The sequence below is a fragment of the Mustela nigripes genome, chromosome 7, assembly GCF_022355385.1.
Source record: "Mustela nigripes isolate SB6536 chromosome 7, MUSNIG.SB6536, whole genome shotgun sequence".
Taxonomy (NCBI): Eukaryota; Metazoa; Chordata; class Mammalia; order Carnivora; family Mustelidae; genus Mustela; species Mustela nigripes.
The window spans coordinates 99,073,091-99,097,170 of record NC_081563.1 but is presented as its reverse complement, the minus strand read 5'-3'; positions in this window follow the sequence as shown (position 1 = coordinate 99,097,170).

The following is a 24,080-nucleotide window of genomic DNA, read 5'->3' as shown; positions in this document are numbered from 1 at the left end:
AGTCCCTGGAATTTTGAAAGGATTCTGCCTTGGCACCGACCCCCTGTAGTAGTCAAAAGTACAGACAAGTTCTCGATTTTCTTCTGTTACTCTCTACATAGGTAACTATGTAGAAGTATCAAGGTATCAAGTAATTTTTGAACTTTGTTCAAATTTAGTGATAGCAGGAAGAGTTTCATAATCCTTAGAGACCTGTTATAATTTTTCCTTCTAAAGATTTTTAGGAAAACCTGCCTCATTTCTTGGTGTGAGTGCTGGTCAGTAGGGTAAAGCTCAGAACTCCCAGAAGGAGTGCTGGCCCTTTGGGATAGGAGGAACTTCTTTTCCCTCCACTTCCAAATTCAGTGAGCAGTCAGGGTGGACCAGAATGACTGACACAAACTCACAGAAATAAAGGCTAAAGCAAGAGAGGGCTAGGCCTAGCACTGGTCCTACAGAGATGCATGGTTGATTGTTCTGGTTCCCCAAAGTGACACTCACAGTCCTGTTGGGAGCAAGATCTGAAATTTATAAGATGAGATAATGCTACAATTTTATGACAGTGTGTGTGAGAGGGTAGCTGAGAAGCTCTGTTTCAAGATTTTTCTGCCACAGCCTTTGTTAAGATACAACCGGCACGTTTCCTCACCAGGGAACAGGACAGTAATGAAGATCATGAAATGTAATCTCTGGTAGGGCATTTCTTTTCAAGGACACCTTGCTACCCATATCTTCAGCATTGGCTTCACCATGCATCTGGTGGTCAAGATTCAAAACTGAGAAACCATCTTATGTGCTAAATTTTTTTCACCCTGTCTTTCTGTAAATATTCCTTCTCTGATTTCCCTAGTGTTGCTTGGACATAGTTCTCCTGTGCTCTCCCCAGGACCATTCTTCTTACCCACTTCATCCTTCCTCGTGTCATCTGTTATAACTTCCTCCAACCACTTTCTTGCTAAAGAATCTGTGATGGGTCTTGATGGCCCATAGGAGAATCTCTACACTCCTTTGCCTAATTTTTTGTGCCCATTCACCTAGCCATCTTTGTACCCCACTTCCCAATACTCCCTTTACTGTGCTCACAGGTTCCCTGAATTTTCACTAGATTTGCTTAACTTGCCCTGTAGCTTTCTGCTCATGAGGCACCATCATCTCCCTTTCCCCAATTTTCAAAATCCTCTCTTTAATATCCCATTTTCCTTTATGGAACTATTTTTGATCTGTATCCCCTATGATTTGGAAATAATCTCTCCCTCCTTCATACTCCTAATGAAGTAGGCATTTTGACATTTTCCCATGTATCCTCTTGGATGCAGGAGCCAAGGATTTAGAAAGGATTCTAGGGATCTATGCCAGGAGTGTATACTGCAGAGTTTTCATCACAGAGATGGCCTTTTAAGTCAGGAGCCTGGATGAAGTCACTAAAGAAATAGCATAGATAGTCAGGAGAGGCAGACCAAGGAGAAGCCCAGTATTTAGAAGTCCTGTGCTGTGGCTTGGATTATATCATCTTCCTATGCTCATGTGAGTCTAGCACAGAGCAAGCATCAATAAGTGACCCTTGAATCAGTATTTCCTGAACTTGAATTTTCAGATGGTTGAGATTTCCTATGCAAGAAAGAGATGGGACAGGTGTCAACTATGCCCACTCTTAAGGTGCCAGTCTGGGAGCCCTATCTTTCTGGGAGCCCTCGCCGACCTCTGCCCTAAGGAACCATGAGTCATTGTTAGATTCATGCCTCCACTCGCACACATTCAAAGAGAGCTCCTTCTGTAACATGCAATGGCAAAAGAAGATTAATAGAGCAATGAGCTGATAGGATGCTACAAGAGTGTGAGATACATGAAAACAGGGCAGAATTTTCAGCACGGTACGATCAGTACAGCACAGATCAGTACGCTATCACTGGGGCAAGAACAGCATGGTTGTTTCTCATCCAGCCACTTGGAGGAAAGAGAAAACATGCAGGATGAGATCTTTCCAAAAATTAGTGTGGAATGCCATTCTCCAATAGGCTAGTGAAGAAAATGCCCCTCAGATTCTGGTACATAATCCTTCCTCAGGGTTTGAGATATAATAGTGTAGTGATAAAGGCTTGAACGTTAGAGTCAGACAGATGTGGATTCATTACCTGGTCTTGTCACTTACGTGTTAGCTGCAAAGAGTTATGGAACCTTCTGGAAACTTAAGAATGTCATGTAGTATAATGTCTCTCCCTGTGGTTCAAGGTGGAGATGAATCTGTGTCAGGGTATAGCATCCTTAATTTTGTTGTTGCTGTTATTTCTATTCCCTTCACTTCAGGTATAACAAGAGTTATGGATAATGAACAGAAAGGTGTCTTAACTCCCCAAAATGTGCTTTTGTCTACAAATTGAAAATTATCTACAATCTGAGAAAGTGAAAAGAAAAACTCATTTATCTCATTTGAGTGGATGTAGGAGTGAAGAGTATTTCCTCCTATATTCAAGTGCACTAAATGCCAACTAATAGAAGATTTTATTGTTTTTGTATGTGATGTTACATGAGTCATAATTCAGAAACAACAGGTAAATGAGTGATTGAGAGACAGGCAAAACATCCCTAAGTACTCCTTCCTGGTTTTTTTATTAAATGAGTCACAGAAAGGAAATATGAAAGTGACTCTTCAGAGGCCACTTCGTCAAATAAAAAACCCAACCCAAAGCTTCATAGCAGGGAGAAAGGTACTATGTGTTACTTTCCCAAATGAGAGCTCAGTGACACAGTTGGGGCTGATGTTCACCATTTTCTTCCTTCCTTCCTTCCTTCCTTTTCTTTTTAAAAGATTTTATTTATTTATTTGATAGAGAGAGAGAGCAGGAGCACATAAGCAGAGGGGGCAGCAGAGGGAGAGGGAGAAGCAGGCTCCACCATTTCCACCATTTTCATTCATTTCATTACCACCATTTTCAAAAGCAAGAAAAATCGAGCTACAACCTCTCATTCTCAGATCATGAAGAATGGAATTGAAGTTGGAAAGGGAGCTTTCTGAAGTTCGCTCACCATCAGGAAATACACACCAAAACCACAATGAGATGCCACTTCACACCGTCAGAATGGCTAAAATTAACAACAACAGGAAACAGCAGATGTTGGGGAGGTTGTGGAGAAAAGGGAACCCTCTTACACTGGTAGGACTGCAAACCAGTACAGCCACTTTGGACAACACTATGCAGGTTCCGCCAAAAGTTAAAAATAGAGCCGCCCTGTGAACCTAGCAATTGTACTACGATGTATTTATCCAAAGGATACAAACGTAGAGATTCGAAAGGACACATGCATCCCATTGTTTTGAGGAGCAATGTCCACAGTAGCCAAACTATAGAAAGAGCCCAGATGTCCATTGACTGATGAATGGATACACAGACATATATATAATGAAATATAACTCAGCCATCAAAAAGATTGAAATCTTGCCATTTGCAATAATGTGGATGGAACTAGTGTATATTATGTTAAGTGAAAGAAGTCAGAGAAAGACAGATGCCATATGGTTTCACTTGAATTTAAGGAACAAAACAGATGAACATGGGAGAAGGGAAGGAAAAATAAAGTAGGATAAAAACAGAGAGGGAGGCAAACCATGAGAGACTCTTATTTTTTTTTTTAAAGATTTTATTTATTCATTTGACAGAGAGAGATCACAAGTAGGCAGGGAGGCAGGCAGGCAGAGAGAGAGGAGGAAGCAGGCCCTCCGCGGAGCACAGAGCCCGATGCGGGGCTTGATCCTAGGACCCTGGGATCATGACCTGAGCCGAAGGCAGAGGCCTTAACCCACTGAGCCACCCAGGTGCTCCAAGACTCTTTTTATTAAAAAATATTTTATTATTTTTTAAAGATTTTATTTATTTATTTGACAGGGAGAGACACAGCGAGAGAGGGAACACAGCAGAGGGAGTGGGACAGGGAGAAGCAGGCTTCCTGAGGAGCAGGGAGCCTGCTGCGGACCCTGATCCCAGGACTTTGGGATCATGACCTGAGCCGAAGGCAGACGCTTAACAACTGAGCCACCCAGGCACCCTGAGAGACTCTTAAACTGTAGGAAAAAACCTGAGGTTTTCTGGAGGGGAGGTCAGTGGGGGCGGATAGGGTAATTGTGGGTGGGCATTAAGGAGGGCATGTGATGTGATGAGCTGAATCACTGAATTCTACCCCTGAAACTAATAATACACTATAGGTAAACTAAATTGAATTTAAATTAAAAAAATTTTTTTTAAAAGGAGCTTTCTGAAGTTGTTTCACTGTAAGTGAATATACTAGTACCATGCAGTCCCAAATACCAGACACCAATATACCAGGGGATTCATGGTTCCAATTATTTATTTCTGTGTAGGAAGCAATCCCCAATCTCACAGTTTGTTAGGTCAGGACTTCGGGTTTGTCTGGGTGATTCTTCTGTTCCATGTGGCATTGACTGAAGTCATTTGCTGGTACTCATCTACCAAAAGGGCTTGTCTAGAGAGTCCAAGATGGCTTCACTCTCAAGCAGCTAACATCATGGTGGGGTGGCTGGAAATCTCAGCTTCACTGGGAATCAGAAATGGAGCACATACCATGACATATCTCTAAAGATGGACTCTGGGTTCTTCCGTGGTGGTTTGGTTTCCAGAGTGAGTACTCTAATAGCATGAGTGGTAGCCAGAAGCATTCAGGTCTCAGAACATCATCCTCCCACGTTCTATATTGGTAAGCGAGTCACTAAGGGCAGCCCCAATTCAAAGAGAGGGGAAAGAGATTTGACTTCGTCTACTCTTTCTCTCTTTCTTTCTATTCTTTCTTTCTCTCTTTCTTTTCTTTTCTTTTAAGTAGGCTCCATGCTCAGTGCTTGAACTCACAACCCTAAGATCAAAACCTGAGCTGAATCAAGATGGAGCCATCCAGACTGCGCAAGAGATTGATTTCTTAACGGAAGAATAACAAGTATTGGTGAACACTTTTATTTTATTATACAGACTTACAGTTGGGTTATGAATATTAGGGACTTTTCAAACTCAAGTTTCACATGATATACTATTTTTTGCTCTGGAATGGCTCATGACCTTGCACTCTCATGGCTTCTCACCACAGTCATTTGTAACTCTCAGCCTGCCCGAGGATCAGGCTACTAGACCCAGGTACTTAATGCTTGCCTACATGGCTCTCGGCCAATGATAGGTTAGAGAACATGGGTAAATAGCCTAGCTCCCTGTCCCTCTGCAGAGACAACCCCAAGATATGTCATACCATATTCAGAGGTCCCTGGCATGATTGAACCCCAGTTACCCACAGCAATAATGTATCAACCAATCCACCCCTTACCTTTTCCTTTCTTCTCTCTGCTTCACTTGCTAACCTCCCACCAATACTTCCTGAGATCTTCTTTCAAATAAATTGCTTTTGCTTCTAGGGGATGATGCTAGGGACCAATGATAATTTTAGAACATGAAATTAGAATGTCTGGTTCTAGATTTGTTGCAACTTGGGGAAGGATATAACATCTCTTTAGGATCCAATTTCATAATTCAAAATTTAAAGTACTGTTGACCTGATGGTTACATTGAGCCTTGCTTTCTTTCAAGTGACTTGCTCAAGGTTGCCCGTAAGCATGGTGGTGTGTCAGGACTAGAACTCTGGGTCTTCCGACTTCTGCTCACGGTTCTTGTCTCTGCAGAGCGCTGTGAGGGACTGAGCTGCTTACCTGAGCTCTTAAGCCCATCCGTGTGCACACAACCATGACAGATGGGACTATGAAGATGTGTTTGTGTACATACAAACACACAAGTGCGCACACACACACAGAAATACACACATGCATTTGCCTTAGTAAGTAGCCTGCCTTGCTCATTTCACTGATCAAGGCTCCCGTAGAGTCTAAAAGCTGTAAAACAAAAGATTGTTCATCTCACATACATTCATCTGATTTTCTTTTCTTTTAATTGGATGATGTGTCAACTTGCTTTATTCCCAAAAGAACGATGGGAATTCTTTTATCTATTGCCAGGGGTATACCTAAAGTATCTGGACGTGAGCAAATTGTTTTGAAACATCTCCCCTTAACTCGACAACACAATTATTTTCAATAATAATAAACTTGTTATAACCATGAAAATAACTATTCTCTTGATTCAGTCCTGATTTATTATATCTAGATTTAGTCTTTAGTTTTGAAACAACTAACAATTAAAAGAAGAAAATGAAGGGCGCCTGGGTGGCTCAGCCAGAGCTTTAACTGGGTGAGCGTGGGACTCCTGATTTTGGCTCAAGAGGTGATCTGGGGGTTGTGAGATTGAGCCCTGCCTCCGGATCCACGCTGGGGGCGGAGCCTGCCCAAGATTCTCGCTCTCCCTCTCCTTCTGCCCCTCACTCCCCTCTCTCTCTCTAAAGGAAGGGAGGGAGGAAGGGAGCAAGGAAGGAAGGCGAGAAGGAAGGAAGGAAGAAAAAAAGAAAGGAAATGAAAATTAATTTTAAAATGTCTTCAATGCCCGTAAAATATTCCACGCATGAACTAAAACTCACCTTCTCACACAGAATGCTTACACCTCGCACTTTGACCACACTTTCCGTTTTAAATTTCACACACAAATGAAGACTCCAGGTCGTCACATCAAGTGACGGAAGTGACATAACTCAAATGCAGTGTCTTGTCGTTACTGTCGGTGTGCTGTCCTCATTTTTATTTCTGTCCCCTCTGCCTCAGGACAGGTATGCACAGCGCTGTAGGGCCTAGGGTTTAGGGTCTGTGCTTAAAGCACAGGGCTGGAGGAAGCTCCTGGACTTCGTGAGCCCTACGAACTTCCTCGCACAGCGGGGCGCGGTGGAGCGCTCGTGGCAGATCGGCAACAGGTGTATTACCTGCACATTGACTTCCAAGTAGTAGATGGTGTTTCTTAAAGGAGAGGTAATGATAATAATAATAAAGGAAGTGTTCGGTTTGAGGTTTACACGTATGTGACCAAAACCAATAATGACTGCAATTATTGTTTAGAACTTAGACCAAGAAAGATATTTTGGGGGCATGTGGATTACTTGGCTGACATTAGAGTCAGAGGCACAAGGGGTCCTGCGGGGATGAATGAAAGCAGATGGGCTGTCAGTCAACGTCTCTATAGGTAATGCACCTGTTGTCTGAACCTGAAGCTCATCACACCGTTTACCTTGTTCTCCGTCGGCCACAGCTCATCGCTGGGAAGGGCCATATGTCTTTGTGTTGGGAAGGGACAGAGGTTCAGGCCGGTAGTCTGAATTTCGGCGGGGGTGGGGGCAGCTTATTATGTGTGTGCGTTCTTAGATAGCTGTGAACAAGAGCCTGGGCAGGCAAGGGGAAGACGAGCCTGTTTCTATCGAAATCTGACACTTGAAGAAAACACTATAATTTGATATAATCGAAGGGTCTTACATTCCATGGAAGTCTTTGGAGGAAATTGTGGCATGCTTGCTGGACATTGAGTGTAAACTTAGAAAAACCAATGGGTGGCGGGAGTAAAGATGGATGAAGTCCTGGTCCAGGAAGGCCTCATCACTATGGGAGGGGGGCTCAGTCACTGGCGTGAAGCAGGGTTGGGCCAATTCAGGGAGAGGAAATGTTAATTTCATGTTTCTTAATGAGGTAACATGTTCATAAGGGTTTGGTAAAAACACGAGGCTCACTTACTGGTACTCCCTGCACCTCTTCCTCAAGTTCAGACTATGACCCACATCACTTCTCTCAGTCAAGTCCCAAGCTCCTCCGCTCCCCAGCCCAGAGGACCACCTTCCCAGTCCTTGGAGCCGCCAAGAAGATGGGGAGCAGGAACAGTGCCTGGGGATTTAGGTGAAGTTCTGCACACAGGCCCCTTCTCTGGATATTTCTTGTTCCTCTGCAATGTAAGCCTCAAAACCACACTGAGTCGATTGAATCATCCTTGAAATAGACTGATTTAACACAAAATTTTTATTCAGATCCAGGAAATCATCATCTGTGCTCCTGTATCACTGAGGACAAGGTTTAGAATCCCTTGCATGTGGTGTTGAATAAGACTAGTGTTAGTGAACACGCCCGCTCAACTAGCTCCCAGGTCGGGAAACAGAAAGCTAACAGTCGCCCCAGAAAACACCACATTCCCTCTCCTAGTTACTATCTTTGTCCAGGGGCCACCACTCTCTGGACTTCTAGCCCCACAGATGGGAGTTTGAGTTTGACCAGATGGAGTGGTACAACAAGCCCTCACTGGCGTCTGACTTTCTTCACTTGACTTTCTCTGTAATTGACTGTTTAAATTAATGGTATGCAGAGAAGCTCATTCATTTCATTGTTCCACTGTTGAACGTATCATAGTTTATTTCCAATTTTTTTTTTTTAAGATTTTATTTATTTATCTCACAGATAGAGATCACAAATAGGCAGAGAGGCAGGCAGAGAGAGAGAGAGAGGAAGAAGCAGGCTCCCTGCTGAGCAGAGAGCCCGATGCGGGGCTCATTCCCAGGACCCTGAGGTCATGACCTGAGCCGAAGGCAAAGGCTTTGAGCCACCCAGGCACCCCGGGTTTTACTCATTTAAAGAGAGAGTTTGTGTGCTCGTGAAAGAACCTTGCAAAGAGGATCCTTGCCCAGTGTGTTAGCATTGCAAAAAAAATCTGGTTTTGGCTTTTGAGTCTCTTCCCCAACATGCTCCAGGTTAACTGCCCAGAAAAGTTGTGTGCCTCAAGGAAGGGTGACCCTGTGCCCCTCGGTTTCATTTCCAGCCAAGGGAACTTGGGGATCCCATTTTGAAAGCTGCATTAGGGAGACTTAAATTTAAATGCGTTAATATCAGTTAAACCACTTTTCTCTTTATTGGAAAGCCCAAGAGAGCAAAAGCCCTATATTTATTAAAAACCCCCGATTTTTTTTTTTAAAAGATTTTATTTATTTATTTGACAGAGAGAGATCACAAGCATGCAGAGAGGCAGGCAGAGAGAGAGAGGAGGAAGCAGGCTCGCTGCTGAGCAGAGAGCCCGATGCAGGCCTTGATCCCAGGACCCTGAGATCATGACCTGAGCCAAAGGCAGCGGCTTAACCCACTGAGCCACCCAGGTGGCCAAAACCCCCGATTTTTAATAGAAGAGATAGGATTCTAACATATCAGACTCAGTTCCCTAGAACAGTGTCTTAGCCACAAGAGAGGAAAGTGGTTCCCAGATTGGAGGTGTTCTTTCTTTTTTTTCTTTCTTTCTCTTTCTGAAAGAGATTTTATTTATTTATTTATTTGAGAAGGAGAGAGTGCATAAGTTGGGGGAGGAGCAGAGGAGGAGGGAGAGGGAGAAGCAGACTTAGCACGGAGCATGGAGCCCTAAGGGGGCTCGATCAGGACCTGAGCCAAAACCAAGAGTCTGACCCTTAACCTACTGACTCTTGGGTGTCCCTAGCATTTATTTTTTAATAACCCAAGGGAGTCGTAGAGGTGCAGACACTTCTTTTTCTCTTTTCAGATTTTCTCCTAGGACACTGCATGATGAGAAATCAAGATGCTTCAGCCATAGAAGTGGAAAGATAACTAACTTTACAAAAACCACATTTTAATTATTTTAGCAAGCAAAATAAGGGTTTCTTTCTTTGTCCCCTTCATTATTCCGCCACCATGTCACTAAGACAGATAATGAGGTCATCAGAATTAACAAAAGAAATCTGAGATAAAATCCTATTAAATTGCAAATTCCTACACTGCTGCAACAGTACAAAGCAGCAAAACCAATGTTTTATGTGAATTTCTTTGAAGTCTCATGTTATTTTAGAGAGTAGCCCTATCTATAAAATAATATGAGACCTACAGATATGCCAAAACTTGTGTCATAACCGTATTTCACTTCATCTCATCGTCTTTCTGAAGCTGAATTAGTGCATTTATGCTGAAGAGTTAAAAGTGACATTAGCTAGTTACAAGAATAATGTTGCAAAAATACACATTTACTTGGGGGATTTTATTCTAAAATCTAGACATTTACAATGAAGGGGATCTATGTGCAACATAAGGCCACACGTAGTTCAAAGCAAGTGTTTCCTGCCTTGTCTCTCTGATGGGATAGGAGCCCCCAAATACGGTGGGAGCCCGGTGGCATGGCAGTGAAGGGATTCACCCAAAGAGAACAAATGGGATAGAAGTGTATTAAGTACACCACAAGGGAGCTACAGGTAGGGCAGCAGAGAGACTGTCTGCAAGGAGGCAGTAGGTGGGGGTTATATCTATTTATTTATTTATTTAAAAAGATTTTATTTATTTATTGGACAGACAGAGATCACAAGTAGGCAGAGAGGCAGGCAGAAAGAGGCGAGGAAGCAGGCTCCCTGCTGAGCAGAGAGCCCCGATGTGGGGCTCCATCCCAGGACCCTGAGATCATGACCCGAGCCAAAAGCAGAGGTTTTAACCCACTGAGCCACCCAGTGCCCTGTGGGTTATATTTAAAGAGGGAAGGTGAGGAGGTATGGGGGACATCTGGAATTTCCCCCTTTTTTGGTAGTTGTGTGTGGTTGTAAGTAGCCCATTGGTTAGTTAGGGTCAGTGGCTATTTTGAGGTGGGTCGCCTGATGGGGTTGTGGTCCCTTTGGACCCTTCTGCCTTAATCGAATTTCCATTGCTCAAGCCTGTTGTCTACAGCAGCCTCCACATTTCCTTTGGTGACAGACACAATTGGTTCTAGTCTTATCTCCCCATTTTCCAAAGAGCTGGGCTGAATTGTTTGGCTTTGTTTAGGGTTCTTGGTTAGAAGAAGCAACTGACTCCAGCTTATGTAGGCATAGAAGAAACTAGTTGGAAGGATAAACAGAAGGGAAGGTTGGAAACTCAGGGAGAGGAAAACAGGCAAGAACAAGGAAGCAAGGTAACCAGAACCACCATGTAGGTCCCACTCCAGAAACATCCATCAGGAGCATGGGGGTCGGTGGGAATGGGACTGCCATCTTGATGCCTGGACACTGGTTGCAACCATAGCACTAGACACTTCTGTAGTTGCCTTAGAGCCTTAGACAAGGGTGTCATGAGCACTTGGGAGTTGGGGAGTGGATGGGAAACTCTTAGTGCTGGAGAGCCCTGGGCTCTGCCCTGACCCTTCTTAGACCATCTGCACTCAGTCCCTTGGTTATCTCATCTGGTCTCAGAGCTTTAAAGATATCTCTCTGAGGTTCTCCCAAATTTATATTGCCACCTCTTCCCAGAACCCCAGATCATGTCTGGTTGCCTACTCAACATCTCCAGTGGACATCCAAGAGGCACTCAGCTCTACTTCTCCAAAACTGAACAGCCCTTCCTCTGCTCCTCCAGCCTGAACTTGGTCCTCCCCATTTGAGTTCCGGGTCCCTCCATCCTTCCACTTCTCTCTTCTTTTCCCCACATCTCACATTCAACCCACTCGGAAACCTCCTAGTTCCAGATTTAAAATATACCTCGAATGTGACCTCTTTTCTCCTTTACTGCCCCCACTGTGACCTGATCATCCTCACCGCTCATCTGGAGCCCTGCTGTAGCTCCCCCATTCCACCTCCTTGCCTCTGTCCTTGAACCCACGTGCCTCCACCACACCCTACGTGTTAAAACGCAGCACGGGTTTTGTGTGAACATTATTTCCATGTAACATGACTAAATACTTATATGATAAGTCTTTAATGTTATAAGAAACTGCCCCCACCCAAAAAAAAGAGGAGAGGGCTTTTTGGAGCAGGAGTTAAGATAATATACAAGGATTTAGCACAGTACCTGGTAGTAAGAGCTCAGTAAAAGCAAGCCGTACTACTAACCATAATAATAATTCAAAGAAACTGCTAAACTGTTTTCAAAGTGACTGTACCATCTTGCATTCCCACCTGCCGTGTACCAATTCACCACTTTTTCTCTTGCCTTATTTTTGGGTTTTGTCTTGTTTTGTCTGGTTTTCTATTCAAATACATCTATGGTGGTATCTCATTGTGGTTTGAAGTTGTGTTTCCCAAATCACTAATGACCTTGGACACCTTCTCAGAGGCTTGTTTGCCATTGCCTATCTTCTTTGATCCAGTGTCCATTTTAAATCTTTTGCCCATTTAAAACCTGGGCTGTTTTTATTATTACTGATATTTGAGAGTTCTTTATATAGCCTAGATACAAGTTCTTCATCAGATTCATCATTTATAAATATTTTCAACCTTTTTATTTTCTTAGTAGTGTCTTCCCTCACGCAGAAGTTTTAAATTTTGATGAAGTCCAGTGTATCAATTTTCGCCTTTGTGTATTATGCCTTTTTGTGTTACACCTGATAAATCTTTGACTAAATTAAGGTCGCGAAGATTTTTCCTAAAAGTTTTATAGCTTTTGATTTTACACCGAAGTCTATGATCCATTTTGAATTATGCATAATATATAGCAGCTTTGCTAATACTTGCCATAGCTGGAAACAACCCAATATGTTTCCACTGAGGAATGTAAAAACAGATTATGGTCTATCCAGACACTGGATATAAAAATAGAGTCATCTATTAATGCATGGAATGGCATGGAGGAATTTAAATGTATTATGCAAAGTGAAAGAAGTCAGGCTCCCAAGGCCACAGACTGTATGATTCCCTTTACTTTACATTATGTTATTTATCGTATATTTATTATATTGTATATTCTAGGAAAGACAAAACTGTAAGGACAGAAAACAGATCCGTGATTGCCATAGACTGGAATCAGGGGCAACGACCTGACTGCAGCGAGATGGTAGACTTTTAGGGAGAAACTTGAACTATTTTATACCTTGATTATAGTGCTATTACGTGACCACATATGTTTGTCAAAACTCACAGAATTGTACACCCAAAAAAGTGAGCTTTATTCTATGTAAATGACACCTTAAAAGACAACAGAAATGAATTTTTATTTGCTAATCATAATCTTATCAGCATCATCATCATCTTCAGACCATTCACTTCATCTTAAAATCCTTCTACTTGGAGTGAAAACCTTTAGGATCAGTATTTGTCTCTTCTTCCTTGCTCTCCAAGAGATTTTTTGGTAATATTTAAAATTGTGATGCACTTTTCTCTTGCACTATATATAATATTCTAGCTACTTCTGTTCATATATTATTCCATACACCTTGAAGGCAACACTACTCATATATATATATATATATGCACTACTCATATATATTATTAACTCCCCCCCAAAAAATGGATAGCTGCTATCTCATTTATTTTTAAAGATTTTTTTTTTTTAATTTGAGAGAGACAGAGAGAGAAAAAGAGAGAGCATAAGTGGGAGCATGGGCAGAGGGAGAGAGAGAAACAGACTCTCTGCTGAGCAGGGAGCCCTTCTCACCAGCTCCCACCGCCACTAGATCCCAGGACCCCAAGATCATGACCTGAGCTGAACACAGAGGCTTAACCCACTGAGCCCCCCAGTGGGGGCCCCTCATCCATTTTTGTACTGGTTAAGAATTTGTTGGTTACATAGGAAGAATTTATTATAGCCTCTCTTGTTAGCTATTTCCCTCTTGGTGCTATTTCCAGAATTCGAGATTCTACCTGCTTTGCTGTTTTATTCTCCTGCTCCCTAATCCATAGCATTGCTAACAAGATTCCCAGCTGCTTTCAAAAATGCTTTGAGTAAATGCCAGAAGGTACAAGTGGCATTTACTCAGAAAATATTTTTAGAGCAGCTGATGGTGTTTACAGTTAGAGTGATAATCGAAGGCATCATTTTCAATTCAGAAGCAAGTAAACAAAAGGGTCGTCTCAGCTTGAGATGTGTTGTCTTTATAAAACATCCGTCTAGCCTGGAGGAGAATGGCAGCATTGACTTATTCTCACCCTCATCTCTTCTTTTTTTTTTTTAAAGATTATTTTATCTATTTATTTGACAGATAGAGTCCACAAGTAGGCAGAGAGGCAGGCAGAGACAGAGAGAGGAGGAAGCAGGCTCCCTGCTGAGCAGAGAGCCCGAACATGGGGCTCAATCCCAGGACCCCGGAATCATGACCTGAGCCGAAGGCAGAGGCTTTAACCCACTGAGCCACCCAGACGCCCCGCCTTTCATCTCTTCTTGACACCAGCAGCCACAGTCCTCCTTAGAATAAAACCCTGTAGTCAAACAGTTTGCATTTAATTTATTTTATTTTTTTAAATTAGATATATTCTCACAAGGTAGGATGGAACAAAATATAAAAAGCATAAAATGTTTTACAGGAGAAAGTAAAACTATTTCCCACCCCTGCCTGTCTGGTTTCTCTCCCCGGAGACAAACACTATTAGTGGCTTCTCCCCGCTACATTTTACATATACGTTAACACACATGTGTTTGATCCAAATGACATATACTGTCATGCATCTTGCTTTTATCTCTTCAGATATATCTTGAAGGTCCAAGTACATGATTATATACAGTCCCTGTTTATAATGCTGGCATAACCTTTGTCATGCAGCTTAATTATCACGGAGTCTGCCTCCCTTGAGAAGCATTTATGTTGTTTTACTATTATAAGCAATGCTGTAGTCAATGCCCTTGCACACATGTCATTTTGGGTATCTGTCAAATATTTCAAGAGGAATTTTTGGCGACAATTCTTTGAGTCAGTAGGCAAGTGCCTCTAGTTTTAGTGGATAGAGCCAACATGTCTTCCACAGGTATTAAAATTACCTGCATGCCCACCAACAGATCTGCTTCTCCCAACCTTCCCCAAACCTCTTACCAAACATGTTGATTTCATCAATCTCGTAAAGGAGAAAATGGGATTTCACTGCCGGTGAACTTGTATTTCTCCTCTTGTGAATGACATTGAACATCCTTTCATATGGTAAGGGGTTTGAGACTTTCTAACTTTTTTTTGTTCATGTCCCTTTCCATCTTTTCTATGAACTATCAACTTGACTTTTAGGATCTCTTTCTACACTAAGGAAAACAGATCTCCTTGTGATATGGGCTGCAGATTTTTTCAAATACCGTCATTTGCATTTTGACTTATGGAAGAATGTTTTGGGATGTTGAAATTAGGATTTTTATGTAATCTCTCATCTTCTTCCTCCCTCCTTTCTCTGACATCCCTTTCTTTCTTCATTCTTTTCTTTCTCTCTGCTTAAATGGACTCCCCACTTCCAAGTTATGAAAAACCTCCTGAGCTTTTAGTTTGGTGCTTTGATACTTTGTTTCTACATGTATATTTCCTATAGATCCAAGAAGTATTTAGCATAGGCAGAGATGCAAACTCATATCTCCCTGGAAGCTGCTTAATTGTTTTTTTTTTCCATTATGATTAATTGTTTTGCACCCTTCATGGATAATTCGTTTTCCCCATTGATATGAAGTAGCCTGGTTATCACATGCCGGCTCTCAGTAAAATCTGGGTTCTTTGTTTCATTTTCATTTCATTGCAGTCTTGCATTTGAGGGCTGTACTGTACCTATATATACACTAAAACTTTTATTTATTTGACAGAGATAGACACAGCGAGAGAGGGAACAGAAGCAGGGGGAGTGGGACAGAGAGAAGCAGACTTTCCCCCCCCCGCCCCCAGCATGGAGCCCGATGCGGGGCTCGATTCCAGCGCCCTGGGATCATGACCTGAGCTGAAGGCAGACACTTAACGACTGAGCTACCCAGGCGCCCCATATACTTTCTAATATCAGATTGCAATTGTTCCTTTTCATTAACATTCTGGTTCTTTTTCCTTATTTATTTTTTACATAAACTTTAGGAGAAGCTCTAAGCCATGAGAGTTCACGCTTTAAAAAAAAATTCTTTTTGTATATTTTCTAAAGAATTAAAATATGTTACTGAACATATTTTATTGATATGATTGATATTGATATGATTTTATTGACATATTGATCCTGTCTATCATGAAACGGTGTGTGTTTTTGAATGTTTCCATATAACATTTTAATGTTTACCTCATGTATATTTTGTATATTTTGTTAAATTTATTCATATGTACTACATATTTCTTCTATAGGCTCTCTATATTGGTATTTTAATTGGGATCTTTAATTCCTTCTAACTTTCATCTGGTTGTTGTTTGTGTAGTGCAGAGGATTGATTTTCATATATTAATGGATGCAGGCATCTTACTGAATTCCGGTTCTAATTTCTAGTTTATTCTCTTGTGCTTGCTTTCCAGGTATACACATTATATCATATATAATTCATAGTAATTAAGCCACCTCCTCTCCAACTTGAAATATCTCTTATTTCTTTCTCTTGCCTAAATGCAATGGCTAAGACCTCCAGAACAATGTTAAAGAATTGCAGGAACTGTAGACATTTTTGCCCAGTCATGTTTTGATTATTTCTACATTAAACAGGACATTTCTATGTTTGCGTGAGAGATAATAATATTAAGGATGTAGTCTTCTAGTATTATTTAATTAGGAGGCTGTTTGCTTGTTAGTAAGAATGAATATTGAGTTTTATTAAATGCCCATCAGTATCAGAGGTAGTCCTATTTTTCTTTGATCTAGTAATATATTAAAATGTAATAATAAATTTCCTAATATGGAAACATCCCTGAATTCCTAGAGTAAACACCACTTACTCATGTGTTACGTTGTTCTAAATGTGCTTCTATTTTATAATATTTTACTAGGAGTTATGCATTGGGGTTTTGGCATCATTTTGTTATTTGTAAATAGAATTCAGAATTTTCCTTTTTTCCAACGATTTGAAACAATCTAAATTCATGCTGAAGTATCTATTTTGTAATGGCTTGGTGGAATTTGTGAAAAGCCCAGAAACTTAAACTTCTTTTTTTTGGGGGGGGGGGGAAGGGGTGCTAGGGTGGAGACAGTGCTCTTTGGGATCTTTCTCAATTATTTCTGTGGTATTCAGTCTGTTTAGATTTTCTATCTCTTTTATGGTCATTTTTGATTATATATTCTAGAAAGGCATGGACTTCATCTACATTTTTATAAAGATTTTAAAAATTTATTTATTTGACAGAGAGAGCAAGACCACAAGCAGGCAGAGCAGCAGATGGACAGGGAGAAGCAGGCTCCCCTTTGAGCAGGCAGCCTGATGTGGGGCTTGATCCCAGGACCCTGGGATCATAACCTGAGCGGAAGGCAGTCACTTAACCAGCTGAGCCACCCAGGTGCCCCTTCATCAACATTTTAAAATTTTGGAGTTAAACAAAGCAATCTCTTTTAATTTAATTTATTTATTTTTAATTAAGTTATGTTAGTCCCCATACAGTACATCATTAGTTTTTGATGTCGTGTTCCATGATTCATTGTGTGTATAACACCCAGTGCTCCATGCAATCTGTGCCCTCCTTAATACCCATCACCCGGCTAACCCATTCCCCCATCCCTCTCCCCCTCTAAAACCCACAGATTGTTTCTCAGAGTCCACAGTCTCTTATAGTTCGTCTCCCCCTCTGGTTCCCCTCTTTTCATTTTTCCCTTCCTTCTTGTAATGTCCTCCATGCCATTCCTTATGTTCCACAAGTACGTGAAACCACATGATAATTGTCTTTCTCTGCTTGACTTATTTTGCCCACCATTTGCTCCGACATGGATGGAAATGGAGGGGCTTATGTTAAGCAATCTCTTTTTAGTCTTAATTTTCCTTTCACTTGTATTATTTTATTATTTACCTGAATGTTTTTATTTTGATCATTTTGTGCCATTTCTTTCTTTCTTTTTTTTTTTTGTGGATGTGGTTAGCTAATTATTTATCTATTGTACTGTATTTCCCTTCAAAAAAAAAATCAGCTTTTAAAATGTCTAGAAGTACTAGGAGGAGAGGAGAAAAAAAAAGGGAGAGAGAGGGGAAAGGAGAGGGAGAGGGGAGGAGAGAGAGAGAAAAGGAAAGATAAATTTAGCTGTATTTTAGTGTCCGAGTAGGAATATTCCAGAAAGATGGAATAGCACAAGCCAGACGGATATCAGGAGTGTGATGCCAGAGGTCATGAAGTTATTGAAAGTTTAACAATGTTTTTGGAGAGAATACTAAATGTCAGGCATTATTCTGGGAAACAAGTGGGGAAAAGACCCCATATCTCTAAACATAGAGTCTCTATTCTCATGTGAGCAGAAGAGCTAGACCATGGCCAGGCATACAGATAAAGCTACAAGGTGACTTGAGAGGGTATTAAGTTATTATGATGCAAATACACAGATGCTGTGATAGACATAATAGAGTCGGGGTATATTTTGGGGTAGTCAAGGAAGGTTTTCTTGAGGAGGTCACTTTTTTTTTTTTAAGATTTTATTTATTTATTTGACTGAGAGAGATCACAAGTAGGCAGAGAGACAGGCAGAGAGAGAGAGAGAGGAGGAAGCAGGCTCCCTGCCAAGCAGAGAGCCCGATGTGGGACTCAATCCCAGAACCCTGAGATCATGACCTGAGCCAAAGGCAGAGGCTTAACCCACTGAGCCACCCAGGTGCCCAAGGAGGTGACTTTTGAGTCTCAACATCTGGAGACTGAGATGGAAACAGCTATGGAAAGATCTGGAAAAGGAGGAGAATTTGACTCAGAGACACAGCAAGTTCTCTAGGTTTTAAGCATGAATGACTTTGTCACATTTCAGGAGCATGAAAGGAAGTGGGGGCAGCAGAAAGTATCTAAAGGAGGAGGTAGAGGTAGGATGTGAGGTAGGAAGAGAGCTGTGTACCGGTCAGGAAGTGTTGCCCGCCGACAGCTCTCAGCCAGCTCGCTCCACAGGCATGGCCTTCTGCTGAAGAAAGCTGCCTTGCCCTGGTGATTCTGCTCACAAGCACCTTGTATCCAATGGTTGGTGTAGAGAATGGTTAAAAAACCCAGTCCCTTGCCTCAGTTTGGGGCACATCTGAAGGGCCACCATCGTCTCCAAACCTCTCATGGGATCAGATGAAGCTTTTGTTACAATTGAATCACAATTCAATGCCTGCCTTAGCTCAATCCTTCTTTCCTTACTCCTGAGCAGGTGTACCCAAGAGCCCTCCCCCATTTAAAAAACAAAACAAAAAAAACTGTAGGTAATTCCCTTCATGTATGTGTCCTGAGGAACTGACTTAAGAGAGTTGGTACCAGCACCATCCAAGGAAACAGAATCCAATGGGATTTTGGAACTGGGTCACCCACCCTTTCTGGCGATAAGGACCCTGTTGCTGGAGCTGGGTAGAGCACTGACACTCCCCAGCATGTCAGACTATAGTAGTGCCATTGTTAACATTTTCCCGCTGGTCACCTGGAGTGTGATTCTTGTAGAACAGAACGCTCTGGCAGGTGCAACATGGCAGATATTTGAGAGGCACAGGGGAAGCAGTAATTATAACAACGATGGAATTGGAAGCCTCTTGCTAAGTACAAACGAGTTGGAAAAATTCAATAAAAGGTCAAGAGTGATTAATCGGCAATTTAAGGCAAAATGTGAAAGTCAGAGGACCTTCTTGCCATGAAAGGAGCTGTCATATCCTGCAGCTAGAAGGCAGCAAAAGAATGAGGCTTAGGACTTAATTAAAAGAGTGGCAGAGGTCCAGTGAAGGTGGTCCGATCATCGCCATCTGGACATCCTGCAGCACGCCAGCGTACCATGTTGATGGTATCAACATGCTGGTTGGGCTAGTTCATGATGACTGGCAAGATGACCAGAGGTCCCGGCAAAGACGTATGTTCCAGAGGTAGGAGTAAATGCCATCAAGATTCAGGACCTCCTACATCTGTGAAAGTTTTAGGGGCACAGTGGTCTGGGAACATATTCCACTGAAAGTAGTAGGTCTTCCCCATAGTGTAACCACTAAAAAGGAAGAGTAATTCCTGGTAGGACTTTCTAGAGTGATATGTTCAACTCTTCGTAGACTGCTCTTACCTGCTTTCTAGGTGACATGGAAGGCTGCCAGTTTCAAGTTGGTTCCAGAACAGGGAAGGACTCTGGCTGCCCCAGGCTGTGGTATAAATAGGCCTGCTGTTTCACCCATATGCTCCATCAGGTCCTAAGGCATTAGGGGAATCTATGGGGCAAAAGACATTATGTGGACTTTGGCAAAGCCTATTGAGAGAATCAATTTAAACCCTTAAGTCTCTGGATTAAGGCCACATCCTATTCAGCAAAGAATTATACATATATGGAAAATTGCTCCTTGCATTGTTGGGCTTGGTAGGACACCTGCTAACATGGGGCCATAGCTGCCCGTAATGGCATGGTTTTGTCAAATTTGTCAAATTGTAAGGTTGGATGGGCCCAGCAGCAATCCATTATAAGGTGGAAGCCGTACAACTGAGATGGGGTAAAAGTAGAAACAGAAAGATAAGTAACCTGAATGAATAAGGGACCTGGACCCCCATATCAGATTCTTCCCTTCAACTCATACCTCCTATGGTTGTGTGGTGTGTGCATGGTGTAGTGTAGTGTGTGTGTGTGGTGTGTGTATGTGGTATGTATGTGTGGGGTGTGTGTGTGTGGTATAGTGTGGTATGTATGAGTACAGGGGGGCATGGTAGTGATGGCTAGTGACTTAACAGGGTGTCTCTCGGTCTTACTAGTACAATCTTGGCCACTTGTGAGCATGGAGAAGGGCCTGGTGACCAGAGGCTCAGAGCCTCCAGGAACAAGAGTCCTGGGCACTCTACCAGGAAGCCCCCTAGATATGACAGCTGAAGGTATGGGATTTATGTGGGAGTGAGGCAGGATAGCTAAGAGAAGGGAAAGATGGTAAGTCTCAGGTGTGGCCCTGGATCCAGTCCCAACCTTCATCTTGAAAATTTCTCCTGCCAAAGAGACCAACCAGTGTTCCAGAGAAGCTGCTCCCAGAGGAGGTTAACTTATAATCGGAAGGAGTTGAATCCTAGAGGCACAGATAATGGATTTAGTAGATGCCATGATGTGACCCCAAATCCCTTTGTACCTGCTGGGTGTGTTGGCTGCTGACACGACCCACCCCCCACTCCCCTGCTGCTGAAATCTGCCTCACCACATCATCCTCTGCCAAAAGGTGCTGCCCATCCTAAGGTTATGCACCCCACCCCCAAGGGCCAATCTGCTTCCATGATGAGGAGATGCAAGCACGAAAACATTGGCCCTCTTTCCTCAATTTGGGACATTTCTGAGGGGCCATCCAGTCTTTTTTTTTTTTTTTTTTTTTAAGATTTACTTATTTATTTATTTGACAGAGAGAGATCACAAGTAGACATAGAGGCAGGCAGAGAGAGAGAGAGGAGGAAGCAGGATCCCCGCTGAGCAGAGAGCCCAACGTGGGACTCAATCCCAGGACCCCGAGATCATGACCCGAGCTGAAGGCAGCGGCTTAACCCACTGAGCCACCCAAGCGCCCCAGGGTCCATCCAGTCTTAAGAGGCCTGCCCACCCCTGGGGTCAGTGGAGGCTCTGTTGAAACTGGTTCCTATTTACCTTCTCCCTCTGCCCATCCCTGCTTCCCTCACTCTCTGTAATGTCTTTTGAGATACACCCACAAATTCTTTGGTGTTCCTTCCCTCAAAAAATGGAGTTTAATTTCCTCCTCTTGTGTGTGGGCTGGACTTAATGACTCTAGAGAATAGATGAGTGGCAGACATGATGGGGTGTCACCTACTAGATGAGTTTATGGAAGGGCTCTGGCTTCAGTCTTGGGTACAGTCCATCCTCCACCCCTTCCTTACTCTGTCTTACACTCCTGGGGGAAGCCAGCTGCCATATTATGTGCATATTGGGCAGAGGGCCATGGGCAAGGACTGGGTACTACCAATACCATGTGGTGAGCTTGGCCATAGATGCCCCAACAGACAGCTCAGTGCATCCTTACGAGGGACCCTGTTCTAGAACCACACAACTAAGCTGCTCCACACAGAAACCGTGTGGGATAATAAGTGTTTATTGCTTTAAGCTGGAGAATTTGGGGATAATTTTTTTTAAGTATAATTTTTTATTTTTTTATAAACATATATTTTTATCCCCAGGGGTACAGGTCTGTGAATCACCAGGTTTACACACTTCACAGCACTCACCAAAGCACATACCCTCCCCAATGTCCATAATCCCACCCTCTTCTCCCAAACCCCTTCCCCCAGCAACCCTCAGTTTGTTTTGTGAGATTAAGAGTCACTTATGGTTTGTCTCCCTCCCAATCCCATTTTCTTTCATTTATTCTTCTCGTACCCACTTAGGCCCCCATGTTGCATCACCACTTCCTCATATCAGGGAGATCATATGATAGTTGTCTTTCTCAGCTTGACTTATTTCACTAAGCATGATACGCTCTAGTTCCATCCATGTTGTCGCAAATGGCAAGATTTCATTTCTTTTGATGGCTGCATAGTATTCCATTGTGTATATATACCACATCTTCTTGATCCATTCATCTGTTGATGGACATCTAGGTTCTTTCCATAGTTTGGCTATTGTGGACATTGCTGCTATAAACATTCGGGTACACGTGCCCCTTTGGATCACTACGTTTGTATCTTTAGGGTAAATACCCAATAGTGCAATTGATAATTTTTTACATAATAGGTAGCAAATACACTTCCTTATGTACATTGCCCTTGAAAGAACTTTCCAAGGAACTTCTTCTCTGCAAATCTCCACCTTGGAGTCTGTTTCCTACAAAATCCATCCTAAGAGAGAAAGGAAAGGCATATAGATGTTTTTAAGGTGATTTTTCTGAGGGATGCTGCATAATTTATTATTGTTGACTGTAGGGAGACGAATATATGGCAGAGATGTGGAGGGAGTGGAGAAAGGAGGTCTTCTAAGCCAGGCGAAGGAAACAGAACTTTGTCTTGTAGGCAGTTGGGGCACCAGTGAAAGCTCGGGGGCGAGAAGAACATTCTAGAAGCAGGATGAAGGATGGATTAAATGGAAAGACTGGCAATAGAGAGAGAAATATGGAGCCCATTGCGATGTTTAGACAAGAAACCAGGAAATAAACTACCCTCAATCCTCCTGTGGGTGGGAGAAATAGAATAGAATAGGGTGATAACACTACTTTCCAGATAGGGAGCTGTTTTAGGATTAAATGAGATGCTTAGAACAGTGCCTGGCATGGAAACTCCCTGCTTTTTTGTTATGTAAATGTGTGCTAGGTTGGGTGGTACCTCCAAGGCCAGAGATTTTACCAGTCAGTATTGTAACATCCCAGAGTTTGAGGGACAGGGAGGAACATCCCAGCTAGTTCAGCTGGGCCGACAATGGTATGACTCAGGGTAAGTTTCCTAGCTTACTAAGAGAAATTGTGTTGGGTTGACTGTTACTAAGTTCAAGGCCTTGTTCCCTTGCTCAAAAGGGGTGCTCTTGATAATAAAGGCAACTGGAAAGAGAAGGAATGACACGCCCCTGAGACAATGAAAATAAATCCAGAGTTCCTGTTTTGCTGACACTGGCTCAGCTACGACAGTGTCTCCCAAGGAAACAGCCCGGCGGAAACCTGGCCATCGCCAGCCCCCCCACCCCTGCCTCTGCTCTCCCTCTGCAAAGTGGCCCCTTAATAGATGTCTAAGGAAGAGGAGGATGGGCTTCCGATGCTGTAAACTGACAAGTTCTTGCTGCCTCATCTCGTAGGCCAGGACAGATAATTCTTCTGAAAGGCAATTTCCCACTTGCGCATGGTCTAAAAGGTTTTCTCTGATACTCACAGCTGCTGGCTCCAGCTAATGGCCCGGCTAGCTAGAGATGGGATGTGATTGAATATCTGTGTAATTAAGAAAGTATCAGATGTCATGTGGAATAAAGAGGAGGAAGTTTGTGGCAAAGCAGATGAGGTGGATAAACGCCATATGATGCTCAATCAAAAATAAGCCTCTTTGAAATGGTGTCCTGAGATGAGAATCTTTACCTGGTTCTGTCATCCCTGGGCTCCAAAATATGGGCTCCAAAAATGTGGGCAGGGACTGCCCGAACCAGGGTTTCATGTATAGAACCATCTCATGGGGGTCCTTTAATTTGGGGTTTTCTGAAGACGCCAAGGCAGCTCATGGAGAACCACCAAGCCCATGTTCTAGAGTGGAATTGACATCCAGTTGTCTTAGCTTGGATGACTTCTTTGAAAGAGAGCCCGTGACAGAGGCTTCTGTGCCAGGAATTTATCTGGGGGACCAAGTCCAAGGAACAGGAGTGCGGTGCTGAGAAGGAACAAGAGTGGGGTGCTGAAAAGAGCACGCCATGTCCAGATCTGAGCACAGGTGCTGTTCTGGGAGCTGTTCTGGGAGCTGGGGTGCGTCTTGTGGATA